General features: G+C 46.3%; 1 long non-coding RNA gene across 1 annotated transcript; it reads right to left on the bottom strand.

The window, feature by feature from the left end:
• Nucleotides 1–2,030: 2,030 nt before the first annotated feature.
• On the bottom strand, nucleotides 2,031–18,713 carry LOC141056743 (uncharacterized). The gene is made up of 3 exons (XR_012221920.1): nucleotides 18,625–18,713; nucleotides 5,567–5,716; nucleotides 2,031–3,357 (listed from the first exon to the last, which is right to left on the bottom strand). It is a non-coding gene; the product is annotated as an uncharacterized lncRNA (long non-coding RNA).
• Nucleotides 18,714–26,725: the final 8,012 nt, after the last annotated feature.

Below are 26,725 nucleotides of genomic sequence, written 5' to 3' on the forward strand. Positions count from 1 at the left end.
AGGGCCTGACATCACCGAAGTGGAATAACTTTTACGAGAATAGAAATAGTATAATAATTGGGACCAACATGTCTTCCACTACAGCTAACACAGCAGATGTAGACCAACCATGACTGTTCACATTTCCACAAATTTGTTTTAACATCAGCAGCAGCCACAGTAGCAACACTAAAGATATCACAGAGTGCAGTTACGTGACATTAATGCATCACACTAAAAAATGCAATATCACCTAGTCTGTACAGTCTGTGATTGGGATGCAAAAGTCCTTGGATATCCTTGACTTGTTCACTTAATGAAAGTTAGCCGGTCAACACTTTCAGGGGACAGCCGTATGCGCTTATCCATCAGGACACCACCAGCAGCGATGAAAACACATTCTGAGAGAACGCTGGCTGGCTGCCGGGTACGATAAAACCTCCAAGGCATGTGAGGCAAGCTCAGGCCACTCATCCATTTTGGAAGACCAAAATGTGAAAGGGTCCAAACCCTCCCTGATGGTATTGATATTTAGTTCTAGATACTCCTGCATCATTCTTTCCATTCGTTCACCACGCGTAAGACTTGGACTCTGTTTTGCCTGTGCACGAGTTGGTCTAAAAAAAGTGTCAAAGGACTCACAGAAATTGCTTCTTCCACATCCACCGCTGCTGCTATTGCTAATGTTTGGACATTGATGAATTGATGGGCCGGAGGTTGGAAGTCTACATTTGCGATGCGAACTGTGTGCTTCACTGCTGCCTTGGGGAAAAGTTCTCTTAAGGTTGTATAAAAGTGTGTTTCGATACTCCAGTATTCGCGGGTCCCTTTCTAGGGCAGGAATCATCTGGCAAAATTTTGTTATATAACGTGAATCTAATAAAGTGGCAACCCAGTAGTCAGCATTATTCCTGATCATATCTATACAGGGATCATGTTGCAGATAGTGCAGGAAGAAGGCACTCATATGTTGGTCTCTACCATGAGGTCCGAGACCATGCTGTGTTGGTGGCTGTGTAAAAATGAAGCTCATTTCCTCCATACCCTCCCGCCAACCCTGAACAACAGAGAGGGGAGGATTATCCTCTTCATCCGACAGTTGCTCTCCCATCACCTCTTCCTCCTCCATTTGGTCTTCAGATCTTGCACCTTTGATAACAGTTTGCTTGTTCTCATCATCACCAGCCCCCCTCGATCGCAGTACTCAACCCTCCCTTGCCACCTGCCTGTGTGACGACAGTCCTAAACTTCGAGACAATGTTATCCCTTCCGCAGCCTCCTCTGCTTCCTCCTCTTCTTCTGGGACCACCATCTCCTCTCGCAGGCTATTCAAAGTCTGCTCCAACATATAAATGACCGGAATAGTGATGCTGATGATGGCATCATCAGCGCTAACCATCTTAGTAGCCATTTTGAAACTTTGCAGAAGGGTTCAGAGGTCCTTAATCTTTGCCCACTCTGTAAACATGATATGCACCACCTCCATACTGTACTGGCCCAGGCTATATGACATGACATACAGCATCAGGGCTCATTGCTGCTGCCACAGTCGCTGCAACATGTGCTGAGTAGAATTCCATTGTGTCAGAACATCACATATCAACCTGTTAATTGGCATGGACAAAGACCTCTGTATCAATGCAGTATGATGAGCAGAGGGATGCGAATGGCGAAAATGAGCACGAAGCTTATGTGCTTTCTGAAGCAGGTCACCAAGGCCAGGAAAGTGGCTGACAAAATGCTACACTACCAGGTTGTGGATGTGAGCCATGCAAGGCATGTGTGTGAGCTTGCCTCGCCGTAGGGCCGCCACCAGGTTCGCAAAGTTATCAGACATGGCCTTCCCTGGTTGCAGGTTCAGTGGAGACAGCCATTGATCAAACTCAGCCGGGAAAGCTGTCCACAACTCTTCAGCTGCGATCTCCAAGGCATATTAATTTTAAGACTGCCTGATTTTGGTGCTTCCTGGCTGCGCAGTACAGAGGTGTATAAAAACCAAGAGAAACGGAGTACTCGAATCCAGAGTTGTGTATAAAAATATCAAATTTTATTAACACCAAAAATACAGGGAAAAAAGCGTACAATAATCATAGCATAATTGCATATAAAATATGACACCAAAAACCAAGAAAAGGGATATGTGGGGGTCACACATTGAGCACCATCACGTTAAGCCCACCCATATAAATAAGCCCTAAAATTAGTACATACAGAGTGACACTGCCTATATGGGAGAACATATAATGGTTAAAGCCATAGTGGATATCAAAAAATGGCAGGGGCAAACTGCACATAGCGGAAAGAAAAATGGGTGGTCATGGTCCAAGAGCCACCAGCAGTGCCATGGTAATAAACAGTACAATAGCAATGGGAATATTTGCCTAAGAAAGCTCAAGTGCCCCAGGTTGTGAAAAAATATCCGTATAGGAGTCACAATTAGGGCGCCACCGCACTAAGCCCACCTACAGTGGGTGAGCCCTTACAAAGTGCGGGCAAAAAACTGCTGCCTATGTATAAAAATAAGTATATCATAACCGAAATAAATATCACATGGCAGGAGTAAGTAGAGCATAACAAATAAGCAGTCACGGTCCCAAAAACGCTAACAATGCCATGGTCACAAGGAGTGGTCTGGCGTTAAGGACACTTACCTAATGGTGCTCAAGTGCCCCAGGCTGTGAAAACATCTCCGACTCGCGTTTCGCGCTTGCAGATAGCGCTTTCTCAAGGAGATATAGCCATTACTGGCACAGGACCTTTTGTATCCCTAGTAACGGTCACATGTCCGCTCATGTGACTTGAATGAGCCAATCACTAATGGCCACAACGGCGCATGCGTCGTGACATCAACCAAGCCTCCAACATGGAGACCAGCGTCCAGCAATAGGCGTACGCACCGGGACCAGAGTCCACAGCGCCCACACCACATGCATGTTGGGCGCAGCCCCCATGGGGAGGTGTATGGAGGACACATACCGCATGCGCACGGCCACAGGATACTAACAGGAGCGGACTGTGATCCATAGAAAAATGTATATGTGACCAAATCAATTCAAAAAGCAACATGAATATAAATATGGCACCAAATACCTATATCCTTAAAAGACATGAACAACCCATTAATTCTTTATCCTTCCACAGTATCTTCCATCTTCATTAATCATCATTTTAATCAAATAAATAAAAATAAAAGAAAAAAGAAAAAAGAAAAAAGAAAAAAACACAAATAAAGAGGAATATATATGAGATACAAGAAAAAATGGAGAGTCCGGATATGATGTCCAATCAGCATGTAGCCGATGGTAACTTTAAGGTTGGAGTCATAAGAAGAAGACGATGATGAGTCCATGTATCCAGAACAGCGAACAACAACAAAAACTAAAATGTAAGGAAAAAACATAAAATGATTAAAAACAGATAAAACACAGACATGAGGAGTGAACAACAGTGGTGGGCGTGGCCCAATTAAAGATTAACAATTACAGAAAAGAGGCAAAGCTCAGAGACTCATTGAGGCCTTTCGGGGCTGTGGTGTCTAACATCACAATCCACTTGGTTTCTTTTTGCGCCAAGATTTTTTTATAGTTACCAGCTCTAATCCCTAGATGAACTCGATCTATCCCCCTTACCATAAATGTCTGTGGGTCACAGTCGTGCACCAATTTAAAATGGCGAGGGATCGTCTTTAGAGTAGAAAAATCGGTCACTGTCTTGGCCGCCAGAATGTCACGCACATGTTCACGTATCCTTACACGAAGTTCTCTAGAAGTTAACCCGACGTATATAAGGGAACATCCACAGATAGCATAATACACCACATTGGTGCTACCACAAGATATACGTTCGGTAATTCGAAAATCTCTTGTCCCATCAGAATTATGGAACGTAGTGCACCGCGAGACATTCCGGCAGGCAAGACAGTGGCCGCACGGGAACGAGCCAGATATAGGGCCCTTAGTACCAAATGTATTGGTTAAGGCAGGAACATAATGACTCCTAACAAGGAGGTCCTTTAAATTCTTGGACCTTCTTGGGGTCATCAAAGGATATTCTCCAATCGCCTGATTCAATGAGGGTTCAGATCTCAAAATTGCCCAGTGTTTGGTGAGAACATCTCGCATATGATCCCACTCATGGTTGTGAACTGAAATAAACCGGAGAGAACCCGGATATCGGGGAACACCCTTACTACATGAACCCTCTCTGCCAGTCAGTGTACGGGGATACAAAAGATCCCTTCGTGCTACGCTCCTTGCCCGGTCATAGCCCCTCCCTATACATCTGTTACTGTACCCACGATCCTGGAAACGAGTTCTCAGGTCGCGGGCCTGTTTTTCAAATTTGGCTTCAGTCGAGCAGATCCGCCTCATCCGTAGGAACTGCCCGACCGGGACGGCCCTAATGGTGGAAAAATTGTGTGCGGAAGTGGCATGCAGCAAGGCGTTTACTGAAGTGGGTTTTCTATATACGTCAGTCTGAATATGACGCCCTTCATCCACCTCTAAAGATACATCCAAAAAGTCAATAGACCTTGGATCGTATTTATAGGTGAGTTTGATGTTAAAATTATTCACATTCAGCCATGCCATAAAATCCCCGAGCTGCTGCGCCGTCCCATCCCCAAAAAATAACACATCATCAATATAGCGGTGCCAGCACAGTACACGGGAAGCGGCCGGTGCTCCTCCGACGCCAAAAATGAATCTTTCCCATGAACCAAGGTAAAGATTAGCGTACGAAGGCGCACAGGCCGCGCCCATGGCCGTGCCGCACCGCTGAAGATAAAAATGATCTTTGAAAACAAAAAAATTGTGAGTCAAGACGAAGCGCAGCAGCTCCAGGATCAGCTCGCACAATAGGCCGTCCAGGTCGGACATCCCCAAAAAGAGGCGGACCGCATCAACACCCAAAGTATGGTCAATACAGGTGTACAGGGATTCAACGTCAGCCGTGACAAGGAGAGTATGAGTATCCACAAGAACGCCATCGACCCGCCTAAGGACGTCCGTCGTGTCCTTGACATAGGAGGGTAACAATTCTACCAAAGGTTTTAAATAGTAGTCCAAAAATTTACATACTGGGTCACACAGACTCTCTATGCCAGACACGATCGGGCGTCCAGGGGGATCGAGGGCGTTCTTGTGGATCTTAGGCAGGAGATAGAAGGTTGGTGTCCTAGGGTGTTTAACCATCAACCCCTCAAAAACTGTCTTAGTAATAATATTCTGGTCCAGAGCTCGAACCAGAATACACTGAAGTGAGAGTGAGAAGGAAGCCGTAGGGTTATACGACAATTTCTCGTATGTATGAGGATCTCTTAATTGTCTAAACACCTCACGCTCATATAGATCTACAGGCCATACCACGATGTTCCCACCCTTGTCAGCGGGTTTGAACAGTACCCCCGGGATGGACTGTAGTTCCATAATAGCACGTCGTTGCTTACAGGTTAAATTATCATGCCTCCGCCGTGAGGATAGCTTTTTAAAATCCTCAGTTACTAATTTAGTAAAGATATCAATGGCGGGACATAATGACAGGGGTGGGAACCTCGTCGATCTTGGTAATATGGCTGGAGGAAACTTACCCCGAGTTGGTGGCTCTTGTTCCCTAAGGAGGTCCTCAAGAGCGTGGAGTGCCTCCCTCTCACTCTCACTCATGATCTCTCTGCGCTCGTTCTTGTGATGTAATTTTTGCAGTAATAATTTCCGTGAAAAGAGGTGTAAATCTTTTAATGCTAGAAAAAAATTGAAAGAATTAGTTGGGGAAAAGGTTAAGCCCTTACTTAAAACGTCAAGATGTGACTGAGTGAGATCATATGATGAGAGGTTAATCACCTGAAGGCTATTGGTACGACCCTCATTAATACGCCCCGTATCGCTTTTATTTTTGGCCGATTGGCGAGTCACTACACGCCTTAAGGTGAAATCGCGTGTTAGATTCCCACTGGAATTAGAGGTCTGTGGTACGGAATCTTCCTCCGTAGAAACATTAGATCTAGTTGATGCTGACCTTGACCTTGAACGTGATGAATTCCTATATGGATAGCGAGAACGTTCAGCCGGGTTTCGCCATCTATATATTTTAGAAGTCGTTTTATCCTGGATGTCTCTTTTTAATTTCTTAGTTTTTTGAGTCTGGATATCCGACACCCATTTCTGGAGATCGATATCCAGTTCATCATTAAACTTCTTTAGCCTGTCACTGGTAAGGTCCTTTTGTAATTGCACTTGCAAAGTTTCAATCTCACTCTCAAGGGAGCTCAGCATTTTTAGATCATATTCTCTCAATAGGTCCAAAAAACCCCTTGAGCATGTATTGACCAGACCCTCCCATTTATCCTTAAACTCATTATCTTGAATAGGGAAGGATGGGAAAACTTGAATGCGGAGCCCCCTCGGAATCAGATTTCTTTGGATATATTTTTCTAGGAATTCACAATTCCACCACACTCGCGTATGTTTCCTCAAGAGGTCCCTGAACCTTGCCATGGCCTCCTGCACATTAATGCCACATCCACCACTGTCCACACTGTCACCCTCCTGGAAGGCGTCATTGAGCTGCGCACGCCAGGTGTGGTCGCGCGCACGGAAATCCATAGTAGGGCTGAAGATTTCTGTTAACAACACAGAGAATACAATTAATACAACAGGATAGCCCAATACTTTATACAAAACAAATGGCAATGGCCTCAGGTAAGGGCCTGCCATAATCATAGATGGTTCTACTCCATAGATATCTATAAAAACCAAGAGAAACGGAGTACTCGAATCCAGAGTTGTGTATAAAAATATCAAATTTTATTAACACCAAAAATACAGGGAAAAAAGCGTACAATAATCATAGCATAATTGCATATAAAAAATGACACCAAAAACCAAGAAAAGGGATATGTGGGGGTCACACATTGAGCACCATCACGTTAAGCCCACCCATATAAATAAGCCCTAAAATTAGTACATACAGAGTGACACTGCCTATATGGGAGAACATATAATGGTTAAAGCCATAGTGGATATCAAAAAATGGCAGGGGCAAACTGCACATAGCGGAAAGAAAAATGGGTGGTCATGGTCCAAGAGCCACCAGCAGTGCCATGGTAATAAACAGTACAATAGCAATGGGAATATTTGCCTAAGAAAGCTCAAGTGCCCCAGGTTGTGAAAAAATATCCATATAGGAGTCACAATTAGGGCGCCACCGCACTAAGCCCACCTACAGTGGGTGAGCCCTTACAAAGTGCGGGCAAAAAACTGCTGCCTATGTATAAAAATAAGTATATCATAACCGAAATAAATATCACATGGCAGGAGTAAGTAGAGCATAACAAATAAGCAGTCACGGTCCCAAAAACGCTAACAATGCCATGGTCACAAGGAGTGGTCTGGCGTTAAGGACACTTACCTAATGGTGCTGAAGTGCCCCAGGCTGTGAAAACATCTCCGACGCGCGTTTCGCGCTTGCAGATAGCGCTTTCTCAAGGAGATATAGCCATTACTGGCACAGGACCTTTTGTATCCCTAGTAACGGTCACATGTCCGCTCATGTGACTTGAATGAGCCAATCACTAATGGCCACAACGGCGCATGCGTCGTGACATCAACCAAGCCTCCAACATGGAGACCAGCATCCAGCAATAGGCGTACGCACCGGGACCAGAGTCCACAGCGCCCACACCACATGCATGTTGGGCGCAGCCCCCATGGGGAGGTGTATGGAGGACACATACCGCATGCGCACGGCCACAGGATACTAACAGGAGCGGACTGTGATCCATAGAAAAATGTATATGTGACCAAATCAATTCAAAAAGCAACATGAATATAAATATGGCACCAAATACCTATATCCTTAAAAGACATGAACAACCCATTAATTCTTTATCCTTCCACAGTATCTTCCATCTTCATTAATCATCATTTTAATCAAATAAATAAAAATAAAAGAAAAAAGAAAAAAGAAAAGAAGAAATGGCTTTAACCATTATATGTTCTCCCATATAGGCAGTGTCACTCTGTATGTACTAATTTTAGGGCTTATTTATATGGGTGGGCTTAACGTGATGGTGCTCAATGTGTGACCCCCACATATCCCTTTTCTTGGTTTTTGGTGTCATATTTTATATGCAATTATGCTATGATTATTGTACGCTTTTCTCCCTGTATTTTTGGTGTTAATAAAATTTGATATTTTTATACACAACTCTGGATTCGAGTACTCCGTTTCTCTTGGTTTTTATAGATATCTATGGAGTAGAACCATCTATGATTATGGCAGGCCCTTACCTGAGGCCATTGCCATTTGTTTTGTATAAAGTATTGGGCTATCCTGTTGTATTAGCAGTATAGAGGTGGCAGGGGTTCGCTATTAACTGTTGGAACGTGTGTCTCATTAAGGCAGAGGTTGAGGGTGCAGGTGGAGGCACTAGAGGAGATAGAGGAGGTAGAAGCAGTGGAGGAAGTGTTTAATGTAGAGGTTTCTGCAAAGGAATATGTGGATTTCATCCGCGCTGCTCAAATGATGAAATTCCAGAAGGTTGATAAAGTTTGACAGTGGTTTATTCTACGCGTTTCAAGGTTTTTTGCAACCTCTTCTTTAGGTGGTATTTCCTGAAGAAGAGGTTGCAAAAAACCTTGAAACGCATAGAATAAACCACTGTCAAACTTTATGAACCTTCTGGAATTTCATCATTTGGGCAGCGCGGAGGAAATCCACATATTCCTTTGCAGAGCTCTGTTTCAGATTGTCGGTGACCAACTTGTGGATCTGCAGCAGCCCTTATCTATACATGCTTTGAATACCTACTACCATGTGAGCAGTTTTTTTCAAACCGCTTGCTTTATTTGTGGGATAAGACCCTATATTGCGCTTGTGTCTCCCTCTTTCCTCACAATACTAATGTAGAGGTTTGGCCTGCAAGCCTTGGGGATTCCAACACTTGTGGAGCATTGTCTGTCCCCACAGCCACCAGAATCACCCAGTGCCCAGTCAGCGAGATGTAACGCCCTTGGCCATGCTTACTCGTCCAAGTGTCTGTGGTGAAATGCACCCTGGCAGAGATAGATTTTGTCAAGGAACGGGTGATGTTGTCTGCTACATGCTGGTGTAGCGCAGGCACAGCTTTCTTTGAAACATAATGGCGACTGGGTCATTGGTACTGGGGGACTGCGATGGCCATCGGCTTTTGGAAACCATCAGTATTCACCAGGCAGAAAGGCAACATTTCTGTGGCTAACAAATTTAAGATGGTGGAGTTCAACCGCTTAGCTTCATCATCAGTAGCAGGAAACAATCTTTTCTGTGACCACAACTGTGGAACCATGGGCTGGCTGCAGTGATGTGAGAGGGTTGAGTATGGTGAACCAGACAAATTGATGGACTGTGAGAGAGGTGCAGGCGGAGATGTTAGTGTGGATTGAGAAAATTCTGGAGTGATCGTTCTCTGTGATTGGTCAAAAACAACAGGCATGTCTGCTTCCATTACAGCTGAAGGCATCCTCTCAGTCAGTGTGACTCGATTGGGTAAAGAATTTGAGGTTCTACGTTCAAAGACCTGCACCTCAATAGTTGGCACGGTATCAGAGGAGGAGGAAGAAGCAGCAGTAGCAATTAATTGGGTGGCTAATGGTGGTTGATGTCCCCTGGTCTGCATTTTTGCGCAGTGGGATTACCACAATAAAGCATGTTGATGGTGCATGTGAAGGTTCATACATGTAGTAGTCAAATTATTGCTGTTTTTACCTCAACTTTTGCAACGCTGGCAGATTGCGTGAGTTGGCTCATCCTCTGCAGTATCAAAAAAGACCCAGGCTAGGCAACCCTTGTCACCCCTGAGAGCTGCAGACCCACGGACACTGCTGTTCAGAGGCACAGTTGTGGCTGAGGATGCATAGCTCATCATGGCTGCATCACTACATGTCTGTGATGGACGGCGCAACGTAACATCCTAGTCTTCCTCCTCTGATTACCTACTCAGCTGTGTACCTCTATGTTCACACCAACCGGGATCTAACACCTCATCATCATCCTCTGTGTTATCACATTCCTGGCTATTGGAGTCACTCTCCTTCTCTTCTTGCCCTGACAGCACAGTACAGTCCAAGTGAACCACAGATATTTGAGTCTCATCAGGATCATCTCACCCCCAGGGGTTAACATCTGATGATGAGGGTCACGATGCTGTTGGGACCATACTTCTTCCTGCCCCGGATCCAAGCTAAAAAAATTTTTGGACATCGGTGCAGATTTCCTCATCTTGAATCTGCAAAGCTTTTGAGTACATTTCTGATGAACATGGCTTAGAATATGTGAACAGCTCTTCTGAATCACCCATCTGTGGTTCTGTAAAGTCAGTTGAAAGTTTGGATAGTTGGAACATGGAAAGGAGAAAGAGGAATTTGGGTGATACATCTGTGCACTGTACTGGGTGTGATGTTGAGGTGGAGGAAGAGGAGGAGAGGCCACTTGAAGCTGCACTTGCCATGCACTGGAGTACAAGCTCTTTCTGGGCATCATCAACAAGGTGTACCACTGTGTGGCTGCCAAAGACAGGTAGTGGTGTAGCCTGTCCAGTAACATAAGTTGTCAGTTGTCTTTGCATAGGACGTGACGTTGCTTCACTAGTTCTTTCACCAACATTACCACCTACCCCACATACACCTTGAACACCAAGTCTAATTCCCCTTCCACCACAGCTTCGTTATTTCCCAGCCATGTTGTTCACATAGTGTGGTATGAGCACAGCATTAAGACCCAAAAATAAGATTTTAAACTCTGCACCACCTCTGCAAACAGCTGATATTCAGCAACAGCAAATTCAAAGTTGCAATACGGCGTGCTGTATCATGTTAGTCACAGAAAAACATTTTTTTTTGACCAAGGATCAGGACTCTATAACACAATAGGTGCTGCAAAAATCTCTTTCAAGTCAGGTCCCTTACCATGTGACATTAATAACAGAAGAATTTGTTTGTGGCCTATGTATCAGGCCTCTATAACACACTAGATGCTACAACTGTTTTTAAACTCAGGTCCCTTACTGTATGATGTTAACATACCTCACAACTTGTTAAGAAGGGAAAGACGGACAAAGGTTGTGGAGTGCACTGCATGGCGGGGCAAATTTTAGGCCGTGCCCCCTGGCCACACCCATTTCTCAACTAGTCACACCCATATCCATGCCCCAATCGCACCCATTTAGCATTGCTGATCACACTGACTGGTACTGAGGGCACAGTGACTGGTACTATGGGCACACTGACTGGTACTGAGGAAAAGAAAGAACAGAGAGAGAGAAAAAAGAAAACAGAGAGAAAGAAAGGAGAGAGAGAAAAAAAAGAACAGAGAGAGAAAGAAAGAACAGAGAGAGAAAGAATGAACAGAGAGAAAGAAATAAAGAACAGAGAGAGAAAGAAAGAACAATCAGAGAGAGAAAGAAAGAACAGAGAGAAAGAAAGAAAGAAGAAAGAAAAGAGAGAAAAAGAAAGAACAGAAATAGAGAAAGAAAGAACAGAGAGAGAGAAAGGAAGAGGGTAAATAAGTAAAGAACAGAGAGAGAAAGAAAGCGGGGAAAGAAATAACAGAGAGCAAGAAAGAGAGAAAGAAAGAACAGAGAGAGAGATTGAAAGAGGAAAAAAGAAAGAAATAACAGAGAGCGAGAAAGAAAGAACAAACAGAGAGAGAGAAAAAAGAAAGAACAGAGAGAGAAAGAGAGAAAAGAGAGAGAAAGGAAGAACAGAGATAGAGAAAGAAAGGGGAAAGAAAGAAGAGAAATAGAAAGAAAGAGGGGAAAGAAAGAAGAGAGATAGAAAGAAAGAGGGGAAAGAAAGAAGAGAGATAGAAAGAAAGAGGGAAAGAAAGAACAGAGAGAGAGAAAGAAAGAGGGGAAAGAACAGAGAGAGAGAAAGAAAGAGGGGAAAGAAAGAAAGAACAGAGAGAGAAAGAATGTAAGAGGGGAAAGAAAGAACAAAGAGAGAGAAAGAAAGAGGGGAAAGAAAGAAAGAACAGAGAGAGAAACAAAAGGGGAAAGAAAGAACAGGGAACAAAAGAAAGAACAGAGAGATAAAGAAAAAGGGGAAAGAAAGAACAGAGAGAGAAAGAAAGAACAATGAGAAAGAAAGAACACAGAGAGAGAAAGAAAGATTAGATAGAGAAAGAAAGTTTAGAGAGAAAGAAAGAACTGAGATAGTGAGAAAGGAAGAACAGAGAGAGAAAGAAAGAGGGGAAAGAACGAACAGAGAGCAAAAGAAAGAACAGAGAGAGTGAAATAAAGAGGGGAAAGAACACAGAAAGAATGAAAGAGGGAAAAGAAAGAACAAAGAGATAAAGAAAGAGGGGAAAGAAAGAAAGAACAGAGAGAGAAAGAAAGAGCAATGAGAAAGAAGGAACACACACACAGAGAAAGAAAGATTAGATAGAGAAAGAAAGATTAGAGAGAGAAAAAAAGAACTGAGATAGTGAGAAAGGAAGAACAGAGAGAGAGAAAGAAAGAGGGGAGAGAAAGAACAGAGAGCAAAAGAAAGAACAGAGAGAGAGAAATAAAGAGGGAAAGAACACAGAGAGAAAGAATGAAAGAGGGAAAAGAAAGAACAAAGAGAGATAAAGAAAGAGGGGAAGAAAGAAAGAACAGAGAGAGAGAAAGAAAGAGGGGAAACAAAGAAAGAACAGAGAGGGAGAGAAAAAGAGGGGAAAGAAAGAAAGAAAGAAAGAAAGAAAGGGAATAGAGAAACAAAGATTAGAGAGAGAAAGAAAGAACAGAGAGAGAGAAAGAAAGAAAGATTAGAGGGAAAGAAAGAACAGAGAGGGAGAAAGAAACAGAGAGAGAAAATATTCTATAAAGATACTATAGCAGCCCAGCTCCCTTTGTAATGCCCACCTGAGCCTCCTGATGCAGGACATATCATGAGCCACGATTCCAAGGCGATCCCGCTGTCCGTGCTGTCGTAGGAGGACACGGTGATGGATCTGAAGCATTCCCTGAAGTGCCTCCATGGTTCCGTCACAATCTCCTCCCAAAATTACCTCATTTCCTGTCAGTTTCAGCACATCACTTCCGGTGGAATGTTGCTGGTGGAACATCACGAGCGAGTTTTAAACTGCTCCTCCAGGTTCTGCCGTGTACTTCTGTGTCCTCTGGAAAAGTAAGCTCTTGGCCAGGACAGTGGGGCAGACTCTCAAAATCAGGACTGCCCACTCGATCTGGGACGGTTGGGAGGTATGAATGCTCCCCACCATACACCTTGTAAACGCATGGCTCCGCACACCTCATACACACACGGTTCCGCTTTGTATGCCTTGTAAACACACGGCTCTACTCTGTACACTTCGCACACACACGGCTCCACTCAGTACACACAAGGCTCCACTCCATAAACCTCGTACACATGGCTCAACTCCATACACTTTGTGCACGCAGGTCTCCGCTTCATACACCCTGCACACACACGGCTCTGTACACTTCATAAACACAGGGCTACTTTCCGTACACCTCGTACACACATGGCTCCGCTCCATACACCTTGTACACATGCGGCTCTGCTCTGCACATGCCATACATATGCACGCGGCTCTGCTCCGTACGCCTCATACACACACGACTCCGCTCCTTACACCTCGTACACATACGGCTCTGCTCCGTACACCTTGTACACACGTGGCTCCGCTCTGCACACCTCGTATACACGCGGCTCCACTCCGTACACCTCGTACACATATGGCTCCGCTCCGTACACCTCGTACACACACTGCTCCGCTCCGTACACCTCATACACACACAGCTCTGCTACATCCACCCTGTAAACCCCTCCTGACCCAACACATTAACTTCCCCTCATCCAGCACCATGACAACCAGCACAGCAGAGTCCTGCAGACACTGAGAGGGGCTGCAGTGGGTCTCTCTGGAAGGGCGAGGAATGGATGGGGTCAGTGCATGGGGGACGTAGCGGCTTATCAGTGCAGTGCGGGAAAAGGAAACTCCCAGTCAGGACAGCGGGGCAGGCTGTAAAAATCGTGACTGCCCCGCTGGATCCGGGATGGTTGGGAGACATGTGTTATTAACAGAAGAAATTTTTTTTGTGGCCTATGTAGCAGGCCTCTGTAACACACTAGATGCTGCAATCTGTTTTTAAACTCAGGTCCCTTACTGTATGACGTTAATAACAGAAGAATTTTTTTGTAGCCTATGTACCAGGCCTCTATAACACACTAGATGCTACAAAAATATTTTTCAAGTCACGTCCCTTACTGTATAACGTTACTAACAGAAGAATTTGTTTTTGGCCTCTGGATCAGGCCTGTACAGCTTTATTTCAACCCAAGCAAATGACAAAGTTTGGGGTGTGCTATACTTGGACTGATGGACTTTAAAGGTACATGTCTATTTGTTCTTCTGTTGCCTTGCATTATGATTTGTCTTAGTGTGAATTTACACCTTCCCCTCCCCCCTTTCCTTATTTTACACATCATTTGCTTTATATTGCACATATCATTGTTTTTTTTACCACCACTATGGATTTTTGAAGACTTTTTATATGGGATTTTTTATATATGACCAATCTTAATTTCTTTGTACATACTTACTGTTAGATAGGGGAGCACAATTGTATTAATCTCAAATAGGATTTGTAAATTAATGTGATGGATACTTATGTAATCAATGTGCCCTCTCCCAAATAAATGGATGGCAGACCATCCGGTAATAGATAAAAAGAACCAGCTGAAGATGGTGAGAGATAAACCTGATAGGGATTGTACATTCGATAAAGGAAAAGTGAAGAGAATAAAATTGCTTTCATAAAATAGCCTTTATTGTACAGATTGGCACAACAATATATAAAAAAAAATACAATATTAGTGCATAAGGCACTTTTTGCATATTTTGCACTCTCTTGCATACTTTTTATGGTTCATTTTGCACTCTTTTGCATATTCTGCACCATCTCCCAGGGCCTGTCCGCAACCGGCAGGGGATAGAGTAACCCAGTGGGTCGCTGCCGAGAGGACCGATTCTGGGCACAAGAGACGCACGCCTGAATATAGTCCCTGATGTCACGAGCCATATGTGGCCACCAGTACGCCCTTGCCAGGAGATCAGAGGTTCATTTGGTCTCAAAATGTCCCCCCACCCTGGACGAATGAGCCCAAGAAAGGACCTCCGGTCACAGATGAGCAGGGACAAAAGTCTTGCCCGGAGGTACCGACTCGAGAGCAACTGGAGCCACGGTCCTCAGACTCTCAGATGGAACTATCAGCCGAGGCTCCTTCTCCTCTGATGACACCACGGAGCGAGAAAGAGCATTGGCCCGGATGTTCTTCTCCCCGGAGAGAAAATGCAGGGTGAAATGGAATCGGGAGAAGAACAAGGACCATCTGGCCTGGCGAGAATTCAGTCGCTGGGCAGTCTGTAGATAGACCAAATTTTTGTGGTCAGTGAACACCTGGAAAGGATGGTGAGCCCCCTCCTGGAGGTGTCTCCACTCTGAGAAGGCCAGCTTCATTGCTAGCAACTCCCTGTCCCCGATGGAATAATTCCTCTCCGCCGGTGTGAAGGTCTTAGAGAAGAAGAAGCATGGTTGCTTCCGACCTTGCGAGTCCTTCTGGAACAGGACCGCTCCAGGACCGACGGAAGAGGCATCCATCTCCAGAATGAAGGGCTTATCTACATCGGGGCGATGTAGAATGGGAGAGCTAGCGAAGTGAGATTTAATAGCGGCGAAGGCCTTGGAGACAGTTTCCGACCACAGTTTGGAGTTTGTACCCTTCTTGGTGAGGGCTACCAAGGGTGCTACCAAAGTTGAGAAATGGGGGATGAATTGGTGATAGTAATTTATGAACCCCATAAAGCGCTGCACCGCTTTGAAAAGAATGGGGCTCCTGCCAATCCATCATCGCCTGTAGTTTGGCAGGATCCATGGCCAACCCCTGGGCCGAGATGATATAGCCCAGGAAAGGCAAGGACTCCTGCTCAAACACACATTTCTCCAACTTGGCGTAAAGGAAGTTTGCCCGCAGGAGATCGAAAACTTTGCTAACATCTCTCCGGTGGGAGTCAATATCTGGAGAGTAAATGAGTATATCGTCCAGACAGACTACTACTGAGGTGGTAAGCATATCCCGGAAGATATCGTTCACAAAGTCTTGGAAGACGGCTGGCGCATTACATAGCCCGAAGGGCATCACCAAGTATTCATAGTGCCCATCTCTGGTGTTAAATGTCGTCTTCCATTCGTCCCCCTCACGGATGCGAATCAGGTTATAGGCTCCTCGCAGATCAAGCTTAGTAAACACTCTCGCTCCCCGTAGCCTATCAAACAGTTCCGATATCAGGGGTAGAGGATACTTGTTCTTAACGGTTATGGCGTTAAGACCCCTGTAATCGATGCATGGACGTAATTCTCCATTCTTCTTTTGGACAAAGAAGAATCCTGCTCCTGCCGGAGACACCGACTTCCTAATGAATCCTCTTGCCAGATTCTCCCTGATATACTAAGACATGGCTTCTGTCTCTGGGAGAGATAGGGGGTAGACTCGACCCTGGAGAGGCTCAGCACCGGGCAAGAGGTCAATAGAACAGTCGTAAGGGCGATGCGGCGGAAGGGTCTCCACCACCTTCTTGGAGAAAAAGTCTGCATACTGCTGGTAAGGCTTGGGAAGCGAGGAGAGATCTGCGGGAACCTCAGAGGTACCAACCTGTATGCAGTCCCTCAAACACCTACCCTTGCAGGACTTGCTCCAACCGAGGATTTTTCCCGAGGATCACTCTATATGAGGAGAGTGAGCTCGTAACCAGGGAACTCCTAGGAGGACCTGGTCGATACCTTTGGGCATGACCAGAAGAGACAGCGTCTCCTGATGGGAAGGAGACAGTGACAGTCTCAGTGGAGCCATCTGGTGGGTGATTTGGGACGGAAGTGACGCACCATTCACCACTCTGATAGTGACTGGCTGAGGTAGCAGGACCAGGGGGATTGCATGTTGTAGGGCGAAGGCAGATGACATAAAATTGCCCTCCGCTACAGAGTCCACACAAACCTCCACCACCAGAGTGGAAGAATTAAATTCTAACGCCCCTTTAAACAGGAGCTTGGAGGAGAAAGTCGCTGTGTCTAGTAGACCCCCTCCGATCACCACTTGACGGGAGCGTTTCCCGGGAGCTGTGGGCACTGGTTAGCTAGGTGCCCAGACTGCCGACAACGGAAGCAAACTGAAGGTACCCGCGCGGACCGGGCCCTAGACCCCGTGCGAGACACCTCCATGGCCTCTGGAGGCTCAGGCGGCTGACTGAGGGGTTCCAGCGGCCTAACAAAGTTTGGAGCCAATCTATATTGTTGGCGGGACTTGGAGCGCTCCAGCCCTCGCTCAGTGAAGCGAATATTAATCTGGGTGGAGACCATAATGAGCTCCTCCAAGGTGGTGGGCACCTCCCTGGTGGCCAGGGCGTCTTTGACATGATCAGCCAGGACTCTCCAGAAAATGGGTATGAGAACCTTATCCAGCCACTCAAGCCCTGAGGCCAGAGTTCTGAAGAGGATGGCATACTGACTGACCAGAGACGAACCCTGGGTAAGGGCCAGCAACTGCAGTGCGGTGTCATGCGTGACCCGAGGCCCCAGGAACACCTGCTTCAAAGTGACCAGAAAATGGGTGACACTCTGTACCAGGGGATCCCCACGCTCCCACAGCGGGGTGGACCACTCCAAGGCCCTGCCTGACAGAAGGGAGATGATAAATCCCACCTTGGCCCGCTCAGAGGGAAATCGTGTGGCCAGCAACTCCAGGTGAATGGTGCACTGACTCACGAAACCCCTGCATGAAGCACTATCACCCGCAAACTTTTCGGGCAGCGGGAGGCGAGACAAGGTCGGGGCAGGACTAGCCGTGGAGACACAGGCGACAGCCTCTGTAGCTGCTTGAACAGCGACCGAAGTAAAATCCGAAGCTGAGGTGGAACGCTCTAGCGCTGCCAACCTACCCTCCAGCTGCTGGATGTATCTGTGCAGTCATTGTTCGTCCACCATTATTAGCCAGACCCTGGTGCTAGGATAATGTTAGGGCTGGCGGAACGCACGAAATTATGAAATATTTGTAGCTGCGTTCGCAGCCCGGGGGCCACCGTGCAGAGGTGGTACACTGCTGCTAAGTAATAGTGGAAGAATTAAGCGGTGTGAAACCAGTCACATGTGGGTTACGTCACCCAATGTGAACAGGGGCGAACTCTGTTAATGCACAGAGCCGCACAACCGCTGAACGTAGATGCCAGAGCCTATTAAGCTCACAGAGCCCAGCCAAAAGAGCGCACAGTGTACTGCCACAGAACTCTACCCCAAGGACACGGGGTTAGAGTTCTTCTAGGCCCACTGAACGCGCGGCGTCGCTGCTGCGAACGCCGCTATAGACGCTGGCTATGGAGCACGTGCACTGAGGCGTGCCTAGTCCCTGATGAGGACTGATGCCTGACTCAACCTCTGTCCTACCTACACCTAAGCCTGGGTGCTAGCAGGCTATGCTGCACAACACATGCGTACCAAGGGTAGGGGTTTCTTAATGAGTCATTCACCAGAGACATTCATGCGTGCATACATCACTCACTCAACCTAGTCTGTAAATACAGCCTTATCCTAGCACATGGCCGAGCGGCCAAGCGAACCTTTTATAGCCGCGAGCATCCGGGACCTTCCTGGCTTCTCGGATGGGCCAATCTGAACAGGAGTAGGACCTGAGCACGTGGCCTTCAATCTCCAATGGGAGATCACTCCACGGGCATGCTCAGTGGCCCAACATGGGGACTTAGTCCCTGGAGAATCTTGCTGCTGAGCAGCATGTATTGTCATAGCTGCGCCAGAGGTGGCAGCAGCAAGCAAACCCACGGAGCTGGTCTGGGCAGAGTGCTCGGACTGATGAGTTTGCTGAGCAACCTCCTCTGTGGCTGGAGAGGAATGGGAGAATGCTGGAAGTAAGGCTTGGGATTCTTGCTGTGCAGTGACAGAAATCTGACACCTAGCATTAACTGGAGCAGTGGGCAGTTCAGAAAAGAGTGACCAGAATGGTGACCGGTCTGCAAACCCTGTCTTATGAGGAACGGTTGCAGGATTTGGGAATGTTTAGCTTGCAAAAGAGAAGACTGAGAGGAGACTTAATAACTCTCTACAAATATCTCAGAGGCTGTCACATTGTAGAAGGATCATCTTTATTCTCATTTGCACTAGGAAAGACTAGAAGCAATGGGATGAAATTGAATGGGAGGAGACACAGATTAGGTATTAGAAAAAACTTTTTGACAGAGTGATCAATGAGTGGAACAGGCTGCCACGAGAGGTGGTGAGTTCTCCTTCAGTAGAAGTCTTCATACAGAGGCTGGACAGACATCTGTCTGGGATGATTTAGCGAATCCTGCTTTGAGCAGGGGTTTGGACGAGATGGCCCAGGAGGTCCCTTCCAACTCTATGATTCTATGATCCCACTTGAGGAGGCGGTGGCATGGCTGAGACGCTGGCAGGCAGGCACGGCAGAGACACGAGCAGACAGGTACGGCTGAGACACTGGCAGGCGGGCACGGCTGAGACACTTACAGGTGGGCATGGCTGAGACTCAGAACAAGCAGGCACGGCTTGAGACACAGGGCAGGCACGGCTGAGACAGGGCAGGCAGGCACGGCTGAGACACGGCAAGCAGGCATGGCGGAGAAAGGGCAGGCATGCACGGCTGAGACACAGGGCAGGCAGGCACGGCTGAGACACAGGGCAAGGAGACATGGCTGAGGCATGGGGCAGGCAGGTATGGTGTATAAAGGAACAGGTAGAGACCTGTTCACACAGCGGGTGCTAGTATTGGTAAAGACAGGAAAGAGAGGAGTTTGACAGAACAGGTTTGGACCCGTTAACACAGAAGGAGCAGGTACGGGTCCTGACAGGACAGAGTGGAGTATGACGGAACAGGTTTGGACCTGTTCACACAGGAGGAGAACCGCAAGGCTGCAGAGAAGAGTTGTAGAGCAGCGAGAGGTTCTGCAGCAGCAGAACCAGAACCAAGCAGAACCGCAAGGGTACAGAGCACAAGCAGAGCCAAATGATTACAGTTCAGTCAGAGTCGCAAGAGAGCGGAGAACGAGCAGAGCCGCAAGACTACAAAGAAGAGTAGCAGAGCAGCAAGAGGTTCTGCAGCAGCAGAACCAGAACCAAGCAGAACCGCAAGAGTACGGAGCAAAAGCAGAGCCTAAAGAGTACAGAGCAGGCAGAGTTGCAAGAGAATGGAGCACGAGCAGAGCCGCAAGACTGCGGAGAAGAGTAGCAGAGCAGCAAGAGGTTCTGCAGCAGCAACCAAGCAGACAGGGAGGACACAAGGAAAGACACAGCAGGGAAAGCAGTCAAAGATAAGGAGACAGACACTCGACTCCACTCCATGTGTGTGCGAGGTGTACGGAGTGGAGCCGTGTGTGTACAAGGTGTACGGAGCGGAGCCACGTGTGTACGAGGTGTATGGAGTGGAGCCGTGTGTGTACGGAGGGGAGCCACCAGGTGTGTACGACGTGGATGGAGCTGAACCGCATGTGTACGAGGTGTACGGAGCATAGCCACGTGTGTACGAGGTGTGCGGAGTGGAGCAGTGTGTGTACGAGGTGTACGCAGCGGAGCCACATGTGTAAGAGGTGTACGGAGCGGAGCCGCATGTGTACGAGGTGTATGGAGCGGAGCCACGTGTGTATGAGGTGTACGGAGCGGAGCCATGTGTGCACTAGGTGTACGGAGCGGAGCTGTGTATGTACGAGGAGAATGGAGCGGAGCTGTGTTTGTACGAGGTGTACGGAGTGGAGCCGTGTGTGTACGAAGTGTACGTAGCGGAGCCGTGTGTGTACGAGGTTTACAGAACTGAGCCGTGGGTGCAAAGTGTACGGAACTGAGCAGTGTGCGCAAAGTGTACGGAGCTGAGCCATGTGTTTACGGAGCTGAGCAGAGCTATGTGTGTGCGGGATGTACAGAGCAGAGCCTCGTGTGTACGAGGTTTATGGAGTGGAGCCATATGTGTAAAAGGCGTACAGAGTGTGTCTGTGTGTGTACAAGGTGTACGGAGCGGAGCCACATGTGTACAAGGTTTATGGAGTGGAGCCATGTGTGTGCGCGAGGTGTACGGAGTAGAGCCACATGTGTACGAGGTGTACGGAGTGGAGCCGCATGTATACGAGGTGTACGGAGCGGAGCCGTGTGTGTACGATGTGTACGGAGCGAAGCCATGTGTACGAGGTGGACGGAGTGGAGCCACGTGTGTACGAGGTGTATGGAGTGGAGCTGTGTCTGTACAAGGTGTACGGAGCGGAGCCACGTGTGTACGAGGTGTATGGAGTGGAGATGTGTGTACAAGGTGTACGGAACGGAGCCACGTGTGTACGGAGCAGAGCCACATGTGTACGAGATGTACGGAGTGGAGCCGTGAGTGTACGAGGTGTATGGAGTGGAGCCGCATGTGTACGAGGTGTACAGAGCGGAGCCGCGTGTGTACGAGGTGTACGGAGCGGAGGCATGTGTACGAGGTGTATGGAGCGGAGCCACGTGTGTATGAGGCATACGGAGCGGAGCCACATGTGTACAGAGCAGAGCCACATGTGTACGAGGTGTACGGAGTGGAGCCGTGTGTATATGAGGTGCACGGAGCGGAGCTGCGTGTGTACGAGGTGTACGTTGGGGAGCCACCAGGTGTGTATGAGGTGGATGGAGTGGAGCAGCGTGTACGATGTGTACGGAGCAGAGCCACGTGTGTATGAGGTGAATGGAGTGGAGCCGAGTGTGTACGGAGCAGAGCCACTTGTGTACGAGGTGTACGGAGCGGAGCCATGTGTGTACTAGGTGTACGGAGTGGAGCCGTGTATGTATGAGGTGCATGGAGTGGAGCTGTGTATGTACGAGGTGTATGGAGCGGAGCCATGTGTGTACGAGGTGTACGGAACTGAGCCGTGTGTGCAAAGTGTACGGAGCTGAGCCGTGTGTGCAAAGTGTATGGAGCTGAGCCGTGTGTTTACGGAGCTGAGCAGAGCTGTGTGTGTACGGGATGTGCGGAGCCTCGTGTGTACGAGGTTTATGGAGTGGAGCCATGTGTGTACAAGGTGTACAGAGTGTGACCATGTGTATACAAGGTGTATGGAGCAGAGCCGCATGTGTATGAGGTTTATGGAGTGGAGCCAAGTGTGTGCGCAAGGTGTATGGAGCGGAGCCATCTATGTACGAGGCATACAAAGCGGAACCGTGTGTGTATGAGGTGTGCGGAGCTATGCATGTACAATGTGTATGTTGGGGAGCATTCATACCTCCCAACCCATCCAGCAGCACAGTCCCAATTTTGAGTCTGCCCCACTGCCCCGGCCGGGAGCTTACTTTTCCCACGGACACAGGAGTACATGGCAGAGCCCCGAGAAGCACTCGTTCCACCGAAAGTGACGTGCTGGAAGCTGACCGGAAATTAGGTAATTTCGGGAGGAGATTGTGACGGAACCATGGAGGCAATTCAGGGAATGCTTCAGATGCATCACAGTGTCCTCCGACAGCGCGGACAGCGTGATCGCCTTGGAATCGGGGATGTTGGCCATGTGAGCGGATCATAATATGTCCTGCATCAGGAGGCTCAGGTGGTCACTACAATGGGAGCCGGGCTGCTATAGTTTCTTTATAGAATCTTTCCTTCTCTCTCTTCTTTCTTTCTTTCTTTCTTTCTCCTCTTCCTTTCTCTCTCTGTTCTTTCTTTCGCTCTGTTCTCTTTCTTTCTTTCCCCTCTATCTTTCTCTAATCTTTCTTTCTTTTTCTCTCTCTTCTTTCTTTCTCTCTCTGTTCTTTCTTTCCTCTCTTTCTCTCTCTGTTCTTTCTTTCTCTGTTCTTTCTTTCTTTCCTCTCTTTATTTCTCTCTCTGTTCTTTCTTTCTCTCTCTGTACTTTATATCTTTCCCCTCTCTATTTCTTTGTTCTTTATTTCTTTCCCCTCTTTCTTTCTCTCTCCCTCTCTGTTCTTTCTTTCCCCTCTTTTTTCTCTCTCTCTGTTCTTTTTTTCTGTCCACTTTTTCTTTCTCTCTCTGTTCCTTTTCTTTCTTCTTTCTTTCTCTTTGTTCTTTCTTTGTTCTTTCTTTCTCTCTCCTTCTCTGTTTTTTCTTTCCCCTCTTTCATTTTTCTCTCTGTTCTTTTTTTCTGTCCACTCTCTCTCAATGTTCTTTTTCTTTCTTTCTTCTTTCTTTCTCTCTGTTCTTTCTTTCCCCTCATTCTTTCTCTCTCTCTGTTCTTTTTTTCTGTCCCCTCTATCTTTTTCTCTGTTCTTTCTTTCCTTCTCGCTCTATTTCTTTCTTTCTTTCTTTCTTTCTCCTCTTTCTTTCTTTTTCTTTCTTTCTTTCTTTCTTTCTGTTCTTTGTCTCTGTTCTTTCTTTTCCATCTTTCTTTCTCCCTATCTCTATATATATTCTTTCTTTCTCCTCTTTTTTCTTTTTCTTTTTCTCTGTTATTTCTTTCTCTCTCTGTTCTTTTTTTCCCTCTTTCATTCTCTCTCTGTTCTTTTTTTCTGTCCCCTCTTTCTTTCTCTCTGTTCTTTCTTTCCGTTTCTTTCTTTCCCCTCTTTCTTTCTTTATTTCTCTCTTTCTTTTTTCTCTCTCTCTGTTCTTTTTTTCCCCTCTTTCTTTAATCTTTCTTCCTCTTTCTAATCTTTTTCATTCTCTCTCTTTTCTTTCTCTCTCTCTGTTCTTCCTTTCTTTCTCTCTGTTCTTTCTTTCTCTGTTCCCTTTCTTTCCCCTCGTTCTTTCTCTCTGTTCTTTCTTTCCCCTCTTTATTTCTCTCTGTTCTTTCTTTCCCTCTTTCTTTCTTTCTTTCTTTCTCTGTTCTCTTTCTTTCTCTCTTTCTCTCTCCCTCTCTTTTCTTTCCCCGTTCTTTTTTCTCTCTCTGTTCTTTTTTCTGTCCCCTTTCTTTCTCTCTGTTCTTTCTTTCTCTCTGTTTCTTTTTTCCCCTCTTTCTTTCTCTCTCTGTTCTTTCTTTCTTTCCCCACTTTCTTTCTCTCTGTTCTTGCTTTCCTTCTCTCTCTGTTTCTTTCTCCTCTTTTTTCTTTTTCTTTCTTTCTCTTTCTTTCTTTCTCTCTCTGTTCTTTCTTTCCCATCTTTCTTTCTCCCTATCTCTCTGTTCTTTCTTTCTATGCCCTCTTTCTTTCTCTCTGTTCTTTCTTTCTCTCTGTTCTTTCTTTCCCCTCTTTCTTTCTCTCTCCCGCTCTGTTCTTTCTTTCCCCTATTTCTTTTTTTCTTTCTCTCTCTGTTTTTTTTCTGTCCCCTCTTTCTCTCTGTTATTTCTTTCTCTTTCTCTGTTTCTTTCTTTCCTCTCTTTCTTTTTTCTCTCTCTCTGTTCTTTCTTTTCCCTCTTTCTTTCTCTTTCTCTCTGTTTTTTCTTTCTCCTCTTTCTTTCTCTCTCTAATCTTTTTCATTCTCTCTCTGTTCTTTCTTTCTCTCTCTATCTGTTCTTCCTTTCTTTCTCTCTGTTCTTTTCTTTCTTTCTTTCTTTCTCTGTTCTCTTTCTTTCCCCTCTTTCTTTCTCTCTATCTCTTTTCTCTTTCTTTTTCTCTTTCTTTCTCTCTCCCTCTCTGTTCTTTCTTTCCCCTCTTTCTTTTTTCTCTCTCTGTTCTTTTTTCTGTCCCCTCTTTCTCTCTGTTCTTTCTTTCTCTGTTTCTTTTTTTCTTTCCCCTCTTTCTTTCTCTCTCTCTGTTTTTTCTTTTCCTGCTTTCTTTCTTTTTCTTTCTCTCTGTTCTTTCTTTCCCCTCTTTCTTTTTTTCTCTCTCTGTTCTTTTTTCTGTCCCCTCTTTCTTTCTCTCTGTTCTCTTTCTTTCTCTCTGTTTCCTTCTTTCCCTTCTTTCTCTTTCTTTCTTTCCTTTTTTCTTTTTCTTTCTTTCTTTCTTTCTCTGTTCTTTCTTTCCCCTCTTTCTTTCTCTTTATCTTTGTTCTTTCTTTTGCTCTGTTCTTTCTCTTTCTTTCCCCGCTTTCTTTCTCTCTCTAATCTTTCTCTCTCTCTATTCTTTCTTTCTCTCTCTGTTCTTTCTTTCTGTCCCCTCTTTCTTTCCCATCTTTCTTTCTCTTTCTTTCTCTCTCTGTTCTTTTTTCTTTCTCCTCTTTCTTTCTCTCTGTTCTCTTTCTTTCTCTCTGTTTCCTTCTTTCCCTTCTTTCTTTCTCTTTCTTTCTTTCCTTTTTTCTTTTTCTTTCTTTCTTTCTTTCTTTCTCTGTTCTTTCTTTCCCCTCTTTCTTTCTCTTTATCTTTGTTCTTTCTTTTGCTCTGTTCTTTCTCTTTCTTTCCCCTCTTTCTTTCTCTCTCTAATCTTTCTCTCTCTCTATTCTTTCTTTCTCTCTCTGTTTTTTTTTTCTGTCCCCTCTTTCTTTCCCATCTTTCTTTCTCTTTCTTTCTTTCTTTCTTTCTCTCTCTGTTCTTTCTTTCTCTCTCTGTTTTCTTTTTTTCTCTCTCTGTTCTTTCTGTTCCTCAGTACCAGTCAATGCACCAACAGTACCAGCCACTGTACCCATAATGCCAGCCACTGTGCACATAATGCCAGCCACTGTGCCCTCAGTACCAGTCAGTGTAATCAACAGTGCTAAATGGGTGCAGTTAGGGTGTGGACATGTGTGTGACTAGTTGTGAAATGGGTGTGGTTGGGCATGGCCTAAAATTTTCTGTGGAGCGGTGCTCACGCACTGCAGCATTTGTCCCTTCAAAAGTTAGGTATGATTATACACATAATAAAAGATACACTGGGGCATATACATCACATGGGAGACATGTGGTCTGCATATGCAGTGCGCGTTAGGGCAGGGGAACTCAGTACCGGCCGGTCAGTTTTTCAGGGGAGGTCATGGCAGCCGTGACCCAGTCCATGGTGCTGGGATTGCAATAAAATTATTTTGGGGAATAATTATAGGGGATTAATTTGTGATGCCACACGTGGTGTTCGGCAATAAGTGGATGGCCAACGCTGCCTAAGGAGACTGCTGGGGCCATTGGTGATGCAGCAGAATTGTTACAGCTCTCCACAGGTAGAGAAAGGCCCCAGGGTAGTTTTAGTTCTTATAAGGGATAGTGACTTTGGGGTGCAGTACTGAGGGAATAATGAATAACTGCAGACACATGAACTGTAGTTTCCTTTACCTTTACTTGGTTTGTAATGCAGACCAGAGCACTGCTAATAGATGGAAATGATGGAGTTCTGGACATCCTGGAAGCAATCTAGGGTCCCCCCCAAGCCATATGGAGTTGGAGGCCTCCTTGCTGCGCTGTTCTCTGAGGTCAGTGCTGCTTAAAGCTATGCTCGAGCCTCTGTTCCTTGTGGTCTCTGTACTTATGGCAGGCAGCTTTAGCCTATTACAGGTGTCGGTCCTTTATGGCGGCTCCAGTCTCTGATATGCTGTTGTGCCCCGAGTGTCTGGATTTAGCTGCTGGGACTGTTGTACCCGTGCAGCCACAGACTTTGGTGTCCGGTCCTAGTGCTCTGTTCTGGGGTGAGCTTTGTCACAGCTCCACTCCCCAGCTTTTCCTAACCTTCTCTCTTCCTCTATAAATCTTCTATGATTCCGACTGCAGCTCTCGGCTGGGGACGAGCTCTTCACTCTTTCAGTCCCCACCTCTCACTGCCTAACCCCGCCTCCAGGTCAGAACTAATAGGGAAGCTCCCCTAAAACCGGGTTTTGAGCTCCCCTCCTAGTCTGGAGCCAGGAAAAGTGTTGAATGCTGATGTTACCTGACCAGGGAACTCCTCCTTGCTTCC

The sequence above is a fragment of the Dendrobates tinctorius genome, unplaced genomic scaffold, assembly GCF_039654945.1.
Source record: "Dendrobates tinctorius isolate UK_male_01 unplaced genomic scaffold, ASM3965494v1 ptg000199l, whole genome shotgun sequence".
NCBI lineage: Eukaryota > Metazoa > Chordata > Amphibia > Anura > Dendrobatidae > Dendrobates > Dendrobates tinctorius.